The sequence below is a fragment of the Erinaceus europaeus genome, chromosome 6, assembly GCF_950295315.1.
Source record: "Erinaceus europaeus chromosome 6, mEriEur2.1, whole genome shotgun sequence".
Lineage (NCBI taxonomy): Eukaryota > Metazoa > Chordata > Mammalia > Eulipotyphla > Erinaceidae > Erinaceus > Erinaceus europaeus.
Genome location: NC_080167.1, coordinates 35,042,226 through 35,057,194, shown reverse-complemented (window position 1 = coordinate 35,057,194; position 14,969 = coordinate 35,042,226).

Genomic DNA, 14,969 nt, shown 5'->3' with positions numbered 1-14,969 from the left:
ACTGCAAACTATAGTGTAATCCTGCTTTCAGGTATATATTTTGCAGTAGTTTATGGATACGTGTGCACATAAGCTCTCTCTCACAGAAACTGGTGTATATCTAGGTTATGGGACTTTGTTAGAAAGTGAACTACCTGAGATGAAATTGGAGTGTACTATTAAAGGAAAGGTCTCACCCGAGTAATGAAGCTGAAGGGTTGTCATTCCACACGTGAAGTCTCTGGATACAGTCTGAGGTGAAGCATGTTGAGGTGGCAATCGTTGCTTTGGTTAGGTTGTGATTGGCGGATGCAATATTATTTGGTTTGGATTGGGAGATGCATACGGGAAAGTGGGCCCTATCCAAGGGTTCCAGGACTGGGGGAAGTAGGGGCTCTATAGTGAAGATGTGAGGTTCCTGCTGTCTTAGGGTTCAAAAAGACAATCGATAGTTAATATTATCATCACATTATTTGTTAATTGGGTTAACTTTGAAAAGTCCCTTTGTTATGGTTTGCTGTACAGTACCAGGTAACTTGTATATAGCTGTGCTATTGGATGCTTCTAATCTACTTGGTCTAGGCTTTTGAGAGAGTCCGCATATCAAATACATAGCCTATATATTAAAAAGATTCAGTTTGTCTTTTGAGAAACTTTGAGACATACAATTGATTTCCCCCTCTCATATTAATTAACTACTGATTTATATGTCTACATTTTGCTAGGAGTGTACATAAACACCATTCCCACCACCAAAGGACTGTGACCCATCCCTCCCACCCACTCCCACCCCCCACTGGCCCAGGAAGCTACATGTCTACCCCTCACCACTGGGTTTTTACTTTGGTGCCCTACTAACAATTTGATCAGGTCCTGCTTTTAGTTTCCCTTTCAGATCTTCTTAGTCAGCTTCTGTTGATGAGTGGGATCATCCCATACTCATCTTTATCTTTCTGACTTAGTTCACTTAACATAATTCCTTCTAGCTCTGTCCAAGATGGGTCAGAGAAGGTGGGTTCATTGTTCTTGATAGCTGCATAGTATTCCATTGTGTATATATACCACAGCTTTCTCAGCCACTCATCTGTTGTTGGGCACCTGGGTTGCTTCCAGGTTTTAGCTATTATGAATTGTGCTGCTATGAACATAGGAGTACACACCTCTTTTTGGTTGGGTGTTATGGAGTCCTTGGGGTATAACCCCAGGAGAGGAATTACTGGGTTATATGGAAGGTCCATGTCTAGCCTTCTGAGAGTTTTCCAGACTGCTCTCCACAGAGGCTGTACCAATTTACATTCCCACCAGCAATGTAAAAGGGTTCCTCTGTCCCCACATCCTCTCCAGCATTTGTTGCTGCTGTCCTTTTTGATGAATGCCATTCTTACAGGAGTGAGGTGGTATCTTAGTGTTGTCTTAATTTGCATTTCTCTGACAATCAGTGACCTAGAGCAGTTTTTCATATGTTTGTTAGCCTTTTGGATCTCCTCTGTGGTGAATGTTTTGTTCATTTCCTCTGCCCATTTTTGGATGGGGTCATTTGCTTTTTTGGTGTTAAGTTTGCTGAGCTCTTTATATATTTTGGTGATTAGTTTCTTGTCTGATGTCTAGCATGTGAAGATCTTCTCCCATTCTGTGAGGGGTCTCTCTGTTTGTTTAATAGTTTCTTTGGATGTGCAGAAGCTTTTCAATTTGATGTAGTCCCATTGGTTTGTTTCTGCTTTGGTCTTCCTTGCAGTTGGGTTTGATTCATCAAAGATGTCCTTGAGGTGTATGTGGGAAAGTGTTTTACCAATGTTTTCCTCTAAGTATTTGATTGTTTTTGGTCTGACATCTAGGTCTTTGATTCATTTGGAGTTGATTTTTGTTTCTGGTGAGATAAAGTGGTTCAGTTCATTCTTCTGCATGTTTCAACCCAGTTTTCCCAGCACCATTTATTGAAGAGAGCCTCCTTTTTCCATTTAGTACTTTGGGCCCCCTTATCAAAGATTAGATGCCCATAGGTGTTGGGATTTACTTCTGGGCTTTCAATTCTGTTCCACTGGTCCATCACTGGACATTTTCAGACTCCTCCACCCCAAAAAACTGGAATACACCTTCTTTTCAAATCCACATAACACATACTCAAGGATAGACCACATGTTAGGCCACAAAGACAGCATCCATAAATTCAAGAGCATTGAAATCATCCCAAGTATCTTCTCAGACCACAGTGGAGTAAAACTAACATTTAACAACAAACGGAAAATTATTAAAAGACATAGAATTTGGAAACTAAACAACATGCTCCTTAAGAACCACTGGGTCAGAGACTCACTCAAACAGGAAATTCAAATGTTCCTGGAAACTAATGAAAATGAAGACACAACCTATCAAAATATTTGGGACACAGCGAAAGCAGTACTGAGAGGGAAACTTATAGCCATACAATCACATATTAAACACCAAGAAGAAGCCCAAATGAACGACCTTACTACACACCTCAAGGACTTAGAGGAAGAGGAACAAAGGAACCCTAAAGCAACCAGAAGGACAGAAATCACTAAAGTTAGAGCAGAAATAAACAACATCGAAAATAAAAGAACCATACAAAAGATCAATGAAGCCAAATGTTGGTTCTTTGAAAGATTAAACAAAATTGACAAACCCCTAGCCAGACTCACCAAACAAAAAAGAGAGAAGACTCAAATTAATAGAATTGTAAACGATACAGGAGATATCACAACTGACACCACAGAAATCCAGAGAATTCTGCGAAACTTCTATAAAGAACTATATGCCACCAAGCTAGAGAATCTGGAAGAAGTGGAACAATTCCTAGAAACCTATGCACTTCCAAAACTGAACCAAGAAGAACTACAAAATCTAAATGCACCAATCACAGACAAAGAAATTGAAACCGTTATTAAGAATCTCCCCAACAACAAAAGTCCTGGACCAGATGGCTTCACAAACGAATTCTACAAAACTTTCAGGAAACAGTTAATACCCATACTTCTTAAGCTATTCCATAAAATTGAAGAAACAGGAATACTCCCTTCCACCTTTTATGAAGCCAACATCACCTTGATACCAAAAGCTGATAGGGACAGAACAAAAAAGGAAAACTACAGACCAATATCTCTGATGAACATAGATGCCAAAATATTAAACAAGATCTTGGCCAACCGGATACAGCAACACATCAAAAAGATTGTTCATCATGACCAAGTGGGATTCATCCCAGGAATGCAAGGCTGGTTCAACATCCGTAAATCAATCAATGTCATTCATCCCATCAATAAAAGCAAAGCCAAAAACCACATGATTATCTCAATAGATGCAGAGAAAGCCTTTGACAAAATCCAACACCCATTCATGCTCAAAACTCTACAAAAAATGGGAATAGATGGGAAATTCCTCAAGATAGTGGAGTCTATATATAGCAAACCTGCAGCCAACATCATACTCAATAGACAGAAGCTGAAAGCATTCCCCCTCAGATCGGGGACTAGACAGGGCTGTCCACTGTCACCGTTACTCTTCAACATAGTATTGGAAGTTCTTGCCATAGCAATCAGGCAAGAGAAAGAAATCAAAGGGATACAGATTGGAAGGGAAGAAGTCAAGCTCTCACTATTTGCAGATGATATGATAGTATACATAGAAAGACCTAAAGAATCCAGTAGAAAATTACTGGAAGTTGTTAGGCAATATAGCAAGGTATCAGGCTACAAAATCAATGTACAAAAATCAGTGGCATTTCTTTATGCAAACACTAAATCTGAAGAAGACGACATCCAGAAATCACTCCCATTTACTGTTTCAGCAAAATCAATCAAATACCTAGGAATAAAGTTGACCAAAGAAGTGAAAGACTTGTATGCTGAAAACTATGAGTCGCTACTCAAGGAGATAGAAACTGATACCAAGAAATGGAAAGATATCCCATGCTCATGGATTGGAAGAATAAATATCATCAAAATGAATATTCTCCCCAGAGCCATATACAAATTTAATGCAATACCCATCAAAGTTCCACCAGGCTTCTTTAAGAGAATAGAACAAACACTACAATCATTTATCTGGAACCTGAAAACACCTAGAATTGCCAAAACCATCTTAAGGAAAAGAAACAGAAATGGAGGCATCACACTCCCAGACCTTAAACTATATTATAAAGCCATCATCATCAAAACAGCATGGTACTGGAACAAAAATAGGCACACAGACCAGTGGAACAGAATTGAAAGCCCAGAAGTAAATCCCAACACCTATGGGCATCTAATCTTTGATAAGGGGGCCCAAAGTACTAAATGGAAAAAGGAGGCTCTCTTCAATAAATGGTGCTGGGAAAACTGGGTTGAAACATGCAGAAGAATGAAACTGAACCACTTTATCTCACCAGAAACAAAAATCAACTCCAAATGAATCAAAGACCTAGATGTCAGACCAAAAACAATCAAATACTTAGAAGAAAACATTGGTAAAACACTTTCCCACATACACCTCAAGGACATCTTTGATGAATCAAACCCAACTGCAAGGAAGACCAAAGCAGAAACAAACCAATGGGACTACATCAAATTGAAAAGCTTCTGCACATCCAAAGAAACTATTAAACAAACAGAGAGACCCCTCACAGAATGGGAGAAGATCTTCACATGCTAGACATCAGACAAGAAACTAATCACCAAAATATATAAAGAGCTCAGCAAACTTAACACCAAAAAAGCAAATGACCCCATCCAAAAATGGGCAGAGGAAATGAACAAAACATTCACCACAGAGGAGATCCAAAAGGCTAACAAACATATGAAAAACTGCTCTAGGTCACTGATTGTCAGAGAAATGCAAATTAAGACAACACTAAGATACCACCTCACTCCTGTAAGAATGGCATTCATCAAAAAGGACAGCAGCAACAAATGCTGGAGAGGATGTGGGGACAGAGGAACCCTTTTACATTGCTGGTGGGAATGTAAATTGGTACAGCCTCTGTGGAGAGCAGTCTGGAAAACTCTCAGAAGGCTAGACATGGACCTTCCATATAACCCAGTAATTCCTCTCCTGGGGTTATACCCCAAGGACTCCATAACACCCAACCAAAAAGAGGTGTGTACTCCTATGTTCATAGCAGCACAATTCATAATAGCTAAAACCTGGAAGCAACCCAGGTGCCCAACAACAGATGAGTGGCTGAGAAAGCTGTGGTATATATACACAATGGAATACTATGCAGCTATCAAGAACAATGAACCCACCTTCTCTGACCCATCTTGGACAGAGCTAGAAGGAATTATGTTAAGTGAACTAAGTCAGAAAGATAAAGATGAGTATGGGATGATCCCACTCATCAACAGAAGCTGACTAAGAAGATCTGAAAGGGAAACTAAAAGCAGGACCTGATCAAATTGTTAGTAGGGCACCAAAGTAAAAACCCAGTGGTGAGGGGTAGACATGTAGCTTCCTGGGCCAGTGGGGGGTGGGAGTGGGTGGGAGGGATGGGTCACAGTCCTTTGGTGGTGGGAATGGTGTTTATGTACACTCCTAGCAAAATGTAGACATATAAATCAGTAGTTAATTAATATGAGAGGGGGAAATCAATTGTATGTCTCAAAGTTTCTCAAAAGACAAACTGAATCTTTTTAATATATAGGCTATGTATTTGATATGCGGACTCTCTCAAAAGCCTAGACCAAGTAGATTAGAAGCATCCAATAGCACAGCTATATACAAGTTACCTGGTACTGTACAGCAAACCATAACAAAGGGACTTTTCAAAGTTAACCCAATTAACAAATAATGTGATGATAATATTAACTATCGATTGTCTTTTTGAACCCTAAGACAGCAGGAACCTCACATCTTCACTATAGAGCCCCTACTTCCCCCAGTCCTGGAACCCTTGGATAGGGCCCACTTTCCCGTATGCATCTCCCAATCCAAACCAAATAATATTGCATCCGCCAATCACAACCTAATCAAAGCAACGATTGCCATCTCAACATGCTTCACCTCAGACTGTATCCAGAGACTTCACGTGTGGAATGACAACCCTTCAGCTTCATTACTCGGGTGAGACCTTTCCTTTTATAGTACACTCTAATTTCATCTCAGGTAGCTCACTTTCTAACAAAGTCCCATAATCTAGATATACACCAGTTTCTGTGAGAGAGAGCTTATGTGCACACGTATCCATAAACTACTGCAAAATATATACCTGAAAGCAGGATTACACTATAGTTTGCAGTGAGTACCTCCCTAACACTTCCTCTCCACTATTCCAAGCTTGGGATCCATGATTGCTCAACAAATTGTTTGGCTTCATATGTTAACTCTCTTTTCAATCACCAGGTTCCAGATGCCACCAGGATGCTGGCTAGGCTTCCCTGGATTGAAGACCCCACCAATGTGTCCTGGAGCTCAGCTTCCCCAGAGACACACCCTACTAGGGAAAGAGAGAGGCAGACTGGGAGTATGGACCGACCAGTCAACGCCCATGTTCAGTGGGGAAGCAATTATAGAAGCCAGGCCTTCTACCTTCTGCAACCCTCAACGACCCTGGATCCATGCTCCCAGAGGGCTAGAGAATGGGAAAGCTACCATGGGAGGGGTGGGTTATGGGGATTGGGTGGTGGGAATTGTGTGGAGTTGTACCCCTCCTACCTTATGTGTTTGTTTACTAATCCTTTCTTAAATAAAAAATTAAAAAAAAAAAAAAAGGAATACACCAAGTTGCAGATGCTACCATGATGTCAATCTGACTCGCCTGGACAGATGACCTCACCAATGTACCCCACCTCTCCAGAGCCCTGCCCTTGTAGGGAAAGATAGGGACAGGCTGGGAGTATGGATAAACCTGTCAATCCCCATGTCCATAAGAGAAGCAATTACTGAAACCACACCTCCCACCTTCTGCACCATAATGACCCTGGGTCCATACTCCCAGAGAGATAAAGAATAGGAAAGTTTCCAATGGAGGGAATGGGATATGGAACTCTGGTGGTGGGAAATGTGTGGAATTCCATCCCTCTTATTCTGATTTTTCTATTTTATAAATAAATTAAAATTTTAAAAAATAATGATGAATTAATTTTCTTCACCTCAACTTGAATGGAGTTTGAAGGAATCATGTTAATTGAGATAAGTCAGAAAGAGAAGGAAGAATATGGAATGATCTCACTCATGGACAGAAGTTGAGAAGTAAGAGCAGAAAGAGTAAATACAAAGTAGAACTTGGACATGGTGTATTACACCAAAGTAAAGGACTCTGGTGCAGTAGAGGGGAAAGGGGAAAGTTTTCAGTTTCTAGCATATGATGGTGGAGGAGGATCTAGGCTGGGGGTAAGAGTATTGGAGAAAATTGAGAGCTTTTCTGTATCAAAACTTTACATACTGTAAACCATTAATCCCCTCAATAATAAAATAAATAAATAAATAATCTCCTAGACTCTTGGTCACATTTTGCCTAATTTAGGTTTGTCAATTGGTTTCTTACTTCCCAGTAGAAGCAAGAATGGGATATGGGCAGAAAACATAATGTTCAACTAAGGGGTCAATGAGCACAAACAGGCCTGTATAAAATCTGATGACTACCTGTCATCCCCAGTGCTTTGATACTAGGACTCATTGACCCACACCACCCCAATTTTCTCAACTATATAATGTAGATCAAAATAATATCCAGAATTACAGTTAACACATAGTACTTACATGGCAGAATAATACCAGAGATGGAGTTTAAAAAAATGAATAAGGAGAACGTGTATTTACCAAATCCATCAAACACAAAAAAAGTAAACCAAGATGGATAACAACTTGCGCAGAACCTATTCTGAAATTTGTGCGAACAGAATTCCCATAGCAAAATACAAAGACATAATATCTCTATGGAGAGGAGAAAGACACCCACACCAGGAAAGAAACCCTGCTGCAAAAGGTTACAATCAGGAAAAGACTTTGAAAGTGAAGAACATTCTTTGAGAAAGCAAAAGGAGCCTGGAAACTCCAGTCTTACAATCCTAATCTTACAAACTTGACTGGAGACAGGAAACTGTTAACGTGATCATTTGTGATTTTTGAAGTACTGAAAGGAAAATAAGTGTTTATATTCTTTGTCCTATAACTTTTTGTAAATGTTGAACTGTTATTTTTATATGTTCTTTTTATATGTTTTTGTTTTATATGTTTAGTTTAGTAGCCTTACTTCAGTTTGTAGTCTTTCAAACATCTGACTGCATAAAGTAAGAATAAATGGTGTGATACTGTATCGCATCTGAAACTGTGTGCATATATTAAATTTTGTCTCTTGAAAAAAAAAACTTAGGGCAGGGGAGACAGCATAATGGTTATGCAAACAGACTCTCATGCCTGAGGCTCCTAAGTCCCAGGTTCAATCCCCCAAACCACCATAAGCCAGAGCTGAGCAGCGCTCTGGTGTTTCTCTCTGTTTGTGTCCCTCTCTATATCTCTCTCAAAAATAAAATAAATAAAATTTTTTAAAAATTTTAAAAAGAAAAATAAACTAAATTGAACAAGTAACTCACTGGCTGGTACAACAGAAAGTCAAATGTTGCCATACCAACTGTTACGTAAAGGAAAATACACTTTATCTCCATTTGAAGATGCTGTGGAAATTAAAGCACTGTTCTAATCAACTTTGCCACCCTCTAGGAGGGAAGCTTCTCAAGTAATGAGCAAGTACTGCTGGTGTCTCTTTGTCTCTCTCACTCTCTATCTCCTCCTCTCCTTTTAATTCTTCTCTGTCCTATCAAATAAAGGGAGAAAGGGAGGAAGGAGAAAAAAAGGGGGGAATGGCTGCTTAAAGCAGTGGATGCAGGCACCAATCCCCAGCAATAATCCTGGTGATCATAAATAAATAAATAAATAAGTAAAAATAAATTGGGTGAACTAAAAATACAATAGAGGATACTTAGTTGCTGAAGGTAAAATCATTGCACTGGTAACTAAAGTATAGTCCATTAACAATATAGGCCAGGAAAAAAGTGAAAAAAAAGATATAGAATTTATGACATGGCATCAAGAGGAACATTTGCATCATAAAGGTTCAAAAAGGAGAAGAGAAAAAGGTTAGAACATTATTTAATAAATAACAGCCAAGGAATTCCCCAAGGAGACAGATACTCAGATCCATACCCATATATTCAACAAATTCCAAATAAAATAAACCACTCAGATGCACATCAAGACACATTGTTAAAACTATGAAGGTCAACATTTAAGAGAGAATAATAGTTGGAACAATCAAAGGGGCAGAAGGTCTGCCTCATGTCCAAATCCTCATCATTGTTAATATTACCACTACTGTCAAGAGATTCACATTCTCAACGTGACTGTTTACCCAGTTTCACTGAAAATTGGATCACTTGAGTCCCTTGGATCTCATCGGTGTCAGATTCAGGACATCAGTAAAGGTTTTGAAATAGAAAGTGGGAGGATGCAGAGCTCTGGTAAATGCTAATTGCTTAAGGTTAGTCAGAGCTCACTGCAGCAAAAATCTACAATTAGCAGGTGCAGTAGCCATACTAATGTGTCTGCAATAGGCACGTAGAACAGAAGAGAGGTCACCATATCCTTACCAACTGTGTTTGTACGTTCATGTCTTATTTTCTTTCTTATAGTTTATTTGCCTCGTTTTATTTTACAAAAGTAATGCACAGTAATTGTAAAAATCTATGCAATTTATAAGATTGTCAGGCAAAATATGAATAAGAGAGATCTCTCTTACCCAAATCTTTATTGCTACTCTCTAGAAGTAATTTCATTTCAGTGTCATGGGTCTTTTTCAGTAGTCTATGCATATACAAGCATAAATGCTTATTCCTATCCATTGGCATACTTATATTTTTTCACAAAATAGCGTCTCTCAAAGCTTGTTCTATATCAGCACATTTAGATTTAACTCAACCTTCTTAGCAATTGACTAATAATCTACTATGTGTTAGTGCAATAATGTACTATCTCTTTAATGGGTCTTTATTTTGCTTGCAGAACTTGCTACTTAAACAAATGCTTTAAGAACTAGTCTTATTACATATGAGTTTTGCCTAATTTTTCAAATAAATCTGTAGATTGAGATATGTGAAATTGCTTCACAAAAGCTACATTTAGGGAGTTGGGCAGTAGTGCAGCAGGTTAAAAACACATGGTGTAAAGCGCAAGGACCAGCTTAAGGATCCCGGTTCAAGCCCCGGCTCCCCACCTGCAGGGGAGTCGCTTCACAGGCAGTGAAGCAGGTCTGCAGGTGTCTATCTGTCTCTCCCCCTCTCTGTCTTCCCCTCCTCTCTCCATTTCTCTCTGTCCTATCCAACAACAACGACATTAATAACAACAACAATAATAACTGCAACAATTTAAAAAACAAGGGCAACAAAGGGGAATAAATATATAAATAAATAAATAAACATTTTTAAAGCTACATTTATTTAAAATTTTGACAGAAATTACTAAATTGCTCTCCAAACACGTTGCATCAAGTCATATTCCCACCAACAGCATAGAAAAGTGTGGGCTTCCTCACAGCCTGTCATGCTTGAAATTATTATGCAATGCTTTCATCTTTGCCAATTTGATATGTAAAAACAACTACATCTGGTCACTTACATTATCAGGACAAACATCTTTCTAAGTATTTATTAACTACGTGTGTGTGTGTGTGTGTGTGTTTGTCTATATTTCTATGGATGTTCATATTTTTCTTACTGATTAGGGAGAGTTCTTTGTGCCAGTATGGTTTTGATGATTGAATTATCTCCATAAAACTACTATATGGATTCTCTATATCAGATTTCATCTGATTCACCTGGAATAAAGTTCACATCTATGGACTACATCTCAGATTTCTTTATTCATTGTGCCAGGAGTGGGGACCAACATTGTTGTATACATTTTTTTAAGTTCTTTGGGTTATGCTAATGTCCTATCAAATAAAGATGTGGTATAGAGAGCAGAATTCACAACGTTTAAGTTCCCTTTTATATTTTATTTTATATTTTTATTTTATCAGTGATGTAATAATGATCAACAAGATTGTGAGCTAAAATTCTATACAATATCCACCACCAGAGTTCTGTATCCCATTGCCTACATTGAAGGCTTCCATCTTCATTATTCCTCCAGGAGAATGATTCAAAGATATTTATGTGGTGCAGAAGGTGGAAGGTCTGGCTTCTGTAATTGCTTCTCTGCTAGACATGGGCATTGACAGGTCAATCCATATCCCCGGCCTGTTTCTACCTTTCCCTAGTGGGACAGGGCTCTGGGGAGGCAGGGACCCAGGGTACATTGGTGAGGTTGTCTGCCCAGGGAAGTCAGATTGTCACCATGCAAATTATTTGCTGATAAGCATTAAGATATAAAGCACATCTGGGGCCCATATTCATCGCAAGAGCCTATGTAACCTCTGCATCTATATCTATATAAGTCTGAATTCACATTCTGTAGTCATGCAAGGAACATTCTAAGCTGCATTAATTTTAGGACCCATCTTTCTCTAGTGGTAGTGTATGTTGGCCCAACCTCCCTTTGGAGAATGGGACTCTCCCTACCATTGTTGATCCTCATAGGGGGCAAGATCTTATAGGGGCCCACAAAGGAGTACATTATGTTGTTCCTGATGGAGATGACCAGTGACAATGGAGAGAGAGATCTGTTAGAGGTCTAGGCCCATCATGTCTATGTGGGAATGCTAGGACTCCCTGAATAGGGCCCTGGGTGATGGGGTAGCCTGGTAATAACCAAAAGAGCCATCATTAAAGTATGCCACTCTCTTACCCTTAATCTAGCTTTTGTATTCCTTACATTGTCTGACAAGGTTAGCCTTGGAGTGATTGAGAAAAGTGAAATAGGAAGTAGGTGAGGAGGGTATCTAGGCCTAAGTAGAAACTATTTGATTAAGTACTTTATGGTGCCATTCTTTAGGTCTTTTACTTGTTTGCTGCATTTATTGAGTCACTGCAAACTATTTTGCATCTCTGCTTTAAGGTCTATATTTCCCCCTAGTTTATGGAGACATGTACATATGCCATATCTCATGGGCCCTGGTCTATGTCTAGGTTCTGAGGCTTTGTTAGGAAGTGCTCCACCTAAAATAAAATTAAAGAGTCTTTTGAACTATGAAAGTTCTCACCAGTGTAGTGAAGATGGAGGGGTTGACATTCCACACCTGACATCTCTGGACACAATCCAAAGTGAAACATACCAAGGTGGTACTGGTTGCACTGATTAGGCTGAGATCAGTAGATACAGTATCAATTGAGAGAACTGATATGAATTGAGAGAAGCATGCAGGAAAGTGAGCCCCACCCCAGAGGTTCCAGGGCTGGGAGAAATATATAGATGGGGTTTACAGTTAATAATATCCATATACTTTTCACATATTTGGGAGCTACTCTCTTCCCTGATCCAGCTTTCTGGTCCTATTCCCAACTTTGACACCATCTCCCTAGATAATACCTTTGGTCCACCTGCATGTTAACTGTTGGGCTCAGGCAAAAAATTAGTAAAGACACATGCCTTTGGAATATATGTAAATAGACTTCCTAGCTTCTTCCAACTTAAGGACCTCAAATCTCATTTGCTATATTCTTACCTTTAGTTTCCTAATTATTTAAGAATTCATTCTGCTTTATATCTTTATTTTATTTTTTTATTTAAGAAAGGAGACATTAACAAAACCATAGGATAGGAGGGGTACAACTCCACACAATTCCCACCACCCATATCCCATCCCCTCCCCTGATAGCTTTCCCATTCTCTATCCCTCTGGGAGTATGGACCCAGGGTCATTGTGGGAAGGTCTGGCTTCTGTAATTGCTTCCCTGCAGAACATGGGCTATGACTGTTCGATCCATACTCCCAGTCTGCCTCTCTCTTTCCCTAGTAGGTTGGGGCTCTGGGGAAGCGAGGCTCCAGGACACATTGGTGGGGTTGTTTTTATATATTAATGCTTTTTCAGACACCAAGTTGCAGATTCTAACCATGATGACAACCTGACTTCCCAGGGCAGACAACCTCACCAATGTGTCCTGGAACCCCACCTCTTCAGAGCCCTGCCCCACTAGGGAAAAACAGAAACAGGCTGGGAATACGGATTGACCTCCCAATATCCATGCTCAGAGGAGAAGCAATTACAGAAACTAGACTTTCCACCTTCTGCACACCATAATGATCTTAAGTCCATGCTTCCAGTGGGATAAAGAATAGGAAAGCTTTCAAGGGAGGAAGTGAGATGCAGAGCTCTGGTGGTATGAATTATATGAAATTATATCCCTCTTATTCTATAGTCCTGTCAATATTTTCATTTTATAAGTAAATTTTTAAAAAGATATAAAGCAGAAGAAATTGTTTAATAATCAAGCACCAAAGGGTAAGAGTATGGCAGATGAGATTTGGGGTCTTCATGTTGAAAGAATCTAGGAAACCTTATTTTAGCTATATTCTAATGATGGGCCATGCTATATTCTAATGATGGGCCATGCTATATTCTAATGATGGGCCATGCTTTTACTAATTCTTGCCTGGACCAAATAACTAACATGTATATGGGCTAAAAGTATTGTCTGGGAGAATTGTAACTGAGTTGGGAATAGGACTAGAAAGCTGGGTTAGACCTGAGAGTAGCTCCCAAATATGGGAAAAGCATATAAATACCACTAACTGTAAACTCCATAGATCTGAACCAGGGCACATGTCCATTCATATTTAACACAAAAACTTGTGTACCCTCTGCATCCCTATTGGTCTGAGCTCACATTCCATGGTCATAGCTAGGAAGCTGCACTCACTTCAGGGCCAGTCTTGTGGCAGAGTACGTTAACTCAGCCTCCCTTTGAAGAGTGGGGCAATGTCTACAACTGTTATTCTACATTGAGGACAATGTCCTGTAGAAGCCAACAAGAGGGTTTATGATGCTGTTCCTGATGGAGATGACCAGTGATGGTGTAGAGAGGGGTCTGTTAGAGGCTTAGGCCCACCATATCTATATTGTAATTCCTGGATTTCCTGACTAGATGATGGGGTGGCCTGGTAGTGACCAAAAGAGCTATCATTAAAGAGTGCTGGTCTCTTGCCCTTATCCAGCTTTTGTAGTCCTTACTTTATTTGACAGGGTAGGCTTACAGTGATTGAAAGAATTGAAATATGAAGAAGGTGAGGAGGATATCTAGGTCTAAGTAGAGAATATTTGATTAAGTACTTTATGGTGTCCTTTTAGGTCTTTCTGCTTGCTTATTACACTTACTGAGTTACTTTAGGTTGTTGCATACTTTTTCTTTAAGGTATATATTTTCCCCTAACTTGTGGATATATGTGTCTGGGTGCATGAGATAGGGCATATGTGCACAAGTTCCCTTTTTTTAATTAGTGATTTAATATTGATTTACAAAACTACATATCAACAGGGGTATAATTCCATAGCTTTCCCACAACCAGAGTTCTGAATCCCCAATCCCTCTATTATAAACACTACAGCAGTTTTCCTAAGGTTACAGGTATGGGTTAACTATTATTTTTACAACTATCTGTATTTGTAGATAATTGCCGTTTTAGGTCCAAAAAAGATAGATCCCAAAAAATGACATCTAGTTGGATTCAACAAATAACACTTAATGCTTGAACAACTGGGAGAAAGTCTAGGTCATCAGATAAAGAGAGGACTATAAAAGTTGGAGAAGGGCAAAAGACTGGCTCAATTAATAATGGCCTTTTTGGTCAGTATCACACCACCTCATCATCTGGAGCCCCAGTTAAGGTATAATTGGATTCTCACATGCATATGACAGGCCTAGACCTTTAATGGATCACTCACTCTACCACCACCACTGGTCATTTCTAACAGGAAGCCCTTTAGTGGGCCCTCCCAGGACTTTGCTCTCACTACAGAGCAGTTATGGTTGGGACTGCCCCAGTCTATGAAAGGAGGCTGGAGGTATCCTGCCCTGCCACTCAAGGAAGATTGGCCCTGAAATGAGTGCAGCCTTCACTGTTTCCAG